Raw genomic sequence first — 6,000 nt, 5'->3', positions numbered from 1 at the left:
AGAGTTAGCTTCAACTTAATAGAAACCCATTAGATACCCTTTCAGTAAGGTCACTGGCATAGCAAAGATATTTTGCTATTATTTAATATAATTCTAGCTGCAACGATATGAGAACAACAAAATTATTAGTTTTATAAATATATGACTTTATTTAGTGAATCCTAATAATTCAATTTAAAACACTTAATAACCAGTAAAATAGCAGAAAATAAAATAAACTTACCAAAAAAAAAAAATCTTCTGTATTTATACATATTAACAGTAAACCCAGCAAAAAAATATTGAAGAGTAGTATATCTTCAAAATTACTATAGAATACATAAGGTACCTCAAAGTCTACTTATCAAAATATATAGAAATTATATGTATACAACCATGAAATTCTATTTACAGAAATTAAGGAAAACAAATAGGAATTATTTGCTCATATCCAAGATGTGCCAATGTAATAAAAATGGCAATACTATTCAAATTAATTTTCAGATTAAATTCCATAACAATCAAACTACCAAAAGGTTACTTTATAGAAATACACAAAATAATAATAAAAAATTAACTGAAGAAACACAAAGGTCAAGAATCTCAAGACAAATGATGAAAAAAGTAGAAAGGACAAGTATGTAGAAGTAACATAGCTCAACTGTTCAGTAATTATCACAAAATAGTAATCAGCAAAACTATTTGATGCTGTTTTTTAAAAAAGGAATAAATTTATCAACAGAACAGATTAGGTATCTAAGAATCAGAAGTAGTTGAGCATAGTAGAACAAATGGAATAAAGACTCACTACTCAACAAAGATTGCTCAGAAAATTAGAAACCATTGTGGGAGAAATCGAACTTGAATCAACAATTCATGCAACATGTCACACTAAGTTCAATATATATATGTTCTAAATATCAAAAAGTTATATCATAAACAAATTAGGAACATTTAAAGAGTTATCTTTCACAACTATGGATGTAGGAAGAGTTGTTGATCAGCATGGGATAAAGAAATAGACATTTCAAATAGATAGGTTTCTTCTAGGAATATGGATACTATACCTCTAGGTTTATATATGTTTAGCATTGATACTACTTCATTATCTATGGTATGCTTTAGCAATATGTAGTTTCCTTAGTATCTCTTTTAATTAGATCTATTGTTTGCTTTTATACTTGAGACAGACCTTTTCTGAAGTCCGTCTAAGATATCGTAAGCTGGAAAATTATTACACCCCCCCCAAATTTGTGGGTTCTGTCACTCCAAAATTCATTCAGAGACTCAATATAGTATTGATTCTGAGAGAAGTTGGGGAGAGCTCAAGTAATATCCTGTCTACTCTCTACCATCTTGGCTCCACCCCCAAATAGTTTTTAATAACCTGAAATTGTAAGGTTTTTACACAAACAAAAGCAAAATAGTTAGAATTAGAAGGGAAATAATTAGCTAGGTAGCTTCTTTTCAGCACAATTCTCTGATAAAGGTAGGATATCAGAGTTATACAAGGACACTAGTTCAATATAATAACAGCAACAACAACTATAGCAATTCTTCAATAGATAACTGGCCAAAGGATATAACTAAGTATTTTCAAGAAAAAGAAATTCAAGATGGGGTAAAACTAAGGTGACAGATTAGCAACAACCCATCTGAATTCTCTTAACAATTCCCTCTAAACAAAATTTAAAATAATTTAAAATAATGCTTCAAATCAAATTTTAGAGAAATAGAGTCAATAAAAGATTGAGGTGAGAATTTTTTTCCAGACTAAGAAAACTTAAGAATTTTGCAGGACAAAGTTTGTGGCCCTAGGATAGAAGAAAAGAATCCACACATTCCACAGCAGCAGTGGCTTTAGGAGCTCTCAATCTACAAGGAGTCAAAGAGTCAGAAGACTAGTCAGACAAAGAATATAGGGGATCTTTTGTAAGCACTGGATATAGCTAGCTCTGACTGCCAACTCCACTGCACATTGGCAGTGGTACCTCATTCCAGAGAGGAGAAAAGTGCTAAGAATCAATAACAATGGAATAGGGGCCTTGATCAAAGTTCCAAGGCAAAGAGAATGCTAGCACTTGCAGCTTCAGGAGACCAGGCATTCTTCGTGGGTAAAGACCAGATTGCAGACCATATAGAACATAGATAACTTTTATGGAGACAGAGAAGAATACACTTCAAACTCTAAAGACTCTTGGCAAATCATCTCCAGATGAAGCCCCAAAGGATGATATGAGTTGGTCTCCATCTCACAAAGCTCTCATGGAAGAATTCAAAAAGAATCTTTAAAAAAAATTAGAAGAAAAGTAGGAAAAGGAAATGAGAACTTTGCAGGAGGGTTTGGAAAAGGAAACACAGAAATTACCTGAAGAAAACTCCTTACAAAATAGATTTAGAAAAATAGAAAAAGAAACCGATTTGTTAAAAAACAGAATTTGTGAAATGGAAAAAAAACACTAATGAACAAAGTAATTTAATGTTTAAAATAAATTAATCATATATTGAAGAAAAGATTTTAAAAGAAAAGCAATCCAAGCTATTAATAACAACATAGAAAATGCTTCATGCTGTAATATTAGAGAAATGAAAAATTCTTTTAATTTTCATACTTCATGGTTTTACTTCATACTCATCAAGTTGATAAAGATGACAAAAAAGAAAATATATATAGAGAGAGAGCTGAAAATTGGCAAAGCCATTTTGAAAAGCAATTCTAACTATACCTCAGCCAGTCACTGAACTGTGTAATATCTTTTGACCTAGTGATAACACTACTGGATATATATCCCCAAATAGGTTAAGACCCATTTGCAAAAATATATTTATAGCAGGTATTTTTTATTACAGCAAAGAACTGTCTCCCTCCTCAAATTATCATACACACACACACACACACACACACACACACACACACGTATATATTTATCCATTTACATATAAGTTTAATAAAACTGTGATCCTTAAGGACAAAGTATGCTTATCATTTTGTCTTGTTTATATTGTAAAACCTTGCTGAATTGAATTGAATTTGGTTAATCTTGTATGGATATATTAATCTAACCTAAAAGCATAAAAAAGCAATTAAAATACTTTTTATAACATGCCTGAATTAGTACTTTACCTCCTTTTCTCTATGTTATAGTAATGCTAGGCTACAGACAAATGGAGCTTTAAATTTATTCCACTAGTCATTCTAGCATTTAGACAGGTAGCTTTCCGTTAGGTTGGCACATCCAGTTTTAAATTGCTTAGATTGCCTTTATAGACCTGTATTCAGCAACTAAAATAGATATAGGTTTTTAAAGTCTCTGTAAAGAATTTTATTCTTCCATCATTTGTAAGAAATTATGTTGTTGACTTTTGACAGAGTGCAAAAATATGCTTTATTCCATGCTTTTAAAATTGGCTGTATTGTCAGTGCTGATAAAATCAGAGGAAAGGGCTTAGGAAGTAAGTTGTACACTGATTGGCTCCTGAATCTTTGATTGTCTAAGAGTTACAGTAGGTCCTTGAAAGATGAAAATACTGCAGGAAGGTAGTATTTCAAGCTCAGTCCTTTCTTCAGAGTTACTATGACTGGAGTAGTCTTAACTTTTGTCTAGGTTAAAGAATGTCAAAACTCAAATATCAAGCAAGGGATCAATCAGGAATTAGAATCAGGTTATCAAACTGAGATTAGAAACATAAAAACCAGGTTCTAAAGTGAAACAGAGGTAACAAACATGAAGTCAGAAGCACAAGAAAGGAAAAGGAAGGAAATAAGCATTATATAACTTCTACTATATGCCAGGCCTTGTGTTAAATGCTTTACAAATAGTATCTCATTTTATCTTCACAACAGCTCTAGGAGGTAGGTGCTATTATTATCTTCCTTTTACAGTTGAGAAGATCATACAGTTATTAAATATCTGCAGCTAAATTTGAACTCAGCTCAAACTCAAAAAAAAGGTCTGAGTCAGTTTGCTAAACTACAGTCTGAATCATAAGATCATAGATTTGGAACTGGAAGTAAGCACTGAGGATATCTATTCCAACACCCTCATTTAACAGATGAAAGAACTAAGGCCCAGGTAGCTTATATAACTTACCTGATGTCAGACAGATAGTAGTAACTAATTGAACTAGATTTTAAACCCAGGTTTTCTGACTTCCAAAACAGTGATTTTCTCACTATATGAACCACACTGCCCCTCAAAAAACAAAGTCTAGAGGTTAAGGTCTAGAAGGCAGTGTGCCTGGCAGTCCAAAATACCAGTGATAGCTGGTGCTACTTGCCAAAGGAGTCTTGATAGTATATTAAAATATAGGACTATTTCTCTTTTATTGTTACTCACCCACATAACTGACTCAATTACTTGACTGTATTATTTGATTTATTAGGAAAATTAACAGACAAATCAATCTATAACTTGATTGACAAAAGTTATAAGTTCAGAGACAACCTGAATCTAGTTGTCGGATTATTTTATGTGGAATTATTTTATATTTCCAGTGTAACTAGAAATTACAATAAAAGTTTTCATGTAAAAAATAAAATATATCAGAGAAAATGAAATTCTAATTAAGTTTTGTGATTTCAAAATGGAATATCTTATTGTTCCTAAAAGATTCTTTAAACAAAATTGTGTTTAATGTATTTCTATACATGCACATGTACATATACACATACACATAGCATAGAAGAAATAGTTAATAAGTCATTCATGCATTCATTTCCAGCTGAGTGATTTTTCCCATTCTTAATTCCATTTCTTAGCATGAGAAATTCAAAGGAAAAACAAGGTCCCCAAATTAGGAGATTAGGAAAACTTGTTGATCTTTTAAATTTCAATTTCCACTGTGTAGTGTGGGTTGCCATGGATTAAGGAATAAATAACTACTGAGGAAATGGAGACATAAGGTACAGAACATTCAAGAATTTTGTCAGTAAAGAAGTTCTCTACCTATTTCTTATCTAGTCTTAATCACTGATTGTTGTTGCCCCAGATAAACTGAGACCTATTAAAGACCTTAGCTTAAAAAAGTTAAGGTATTCCACTACATACATGGCTATGTCCAGTTGCTCTAATCTACATTTTGTCACTGAACCCAGCACTTTGGAGGAGTAAGAAAGTCTGTTGACTTTGGACAGCCCTTCCTTACACAAATCCAATTCATTGCATGTCATAGTATCACTTCCCAGATGTCATGGTACTCACGGAAAATGAAGGAGAAACAACAATTCTTTTATAATAATCCTTCTTTTAGCTACCATCCCTCTAACTTCCTTTCTTCCTTCTTCCTTTTCCCTTCCTATTTCCCTGTTGAGTAAAATGTATTCCTATACCCTAACACAAGCTAAAATCCTATCTGGGATAGTAAATATAGTGACCATTATTATATAGTTTTTAAGGAAGATTGCTGATTTGTAGATAATATAATTTCCTATACACTCTGATATAATCTCTTTTAATGTTATTTAACTTGTAAATAAATTACTCATTCTTTTGGTCTTTAAATTATATGTTTGCAAGGGGAAGTGTTTAAAACATAATGGGTTGTAGCAGACAGGAAACTTTCAGATTCTCAGAGTGATGGCAGTATACAAAAAAAAAAAAAAAAAGTAAGAAGTCCCCCAAATTGTACCTAAGCCCTTCATAGCAAGAGAAAGATTATGATACAAGGGTAATATTTGACTTGGGACAAGTTGATTAGGTTTATTCAAATTACCTAGGGGAGTACATGCAAAGCCACTAGGTGACATGTGTCAAACAAGTCAAACCCAGTTTCTAGGTGTTACTGCAGAATGAGGTTTTATATGTAATATTTATTACATATAAAAGGGCCAGTTTCAATATGGAAAAGTCTAAAGGCGGAGGAAAATTTTTTCAAAACATTAGTTTCTGAAACTAAAGTAGTCAGAAGAACTAAAGAGATGGTTTGACTTTCTGCCAAGATAAACAATTGCCAATGAGCCTGATGTCTTAGTTGCAATCAAATGAGACAGGAAAAAGCAGTAAATGCTCAAATTCTAGAGAA

The sequence above is a fragment of the Antechinus flavipes genome, chromosome 3 (assembly GCF_016432865.1).
Source record: "Antechinus flavipes isolate AdamAnt ecotype Samford, QLD, Australia chromosome 3, AdamAnt_v2, whole genome shotgun sequence".
NCBI lineage: Eukaryota > Metazoa > Chordata > Mammalia > Dasyuromorphia > Dasyuridae > Antechinus > Antechinus flavipes.
Note: the sequence above shows the minus strand (reverse complement) of the source record.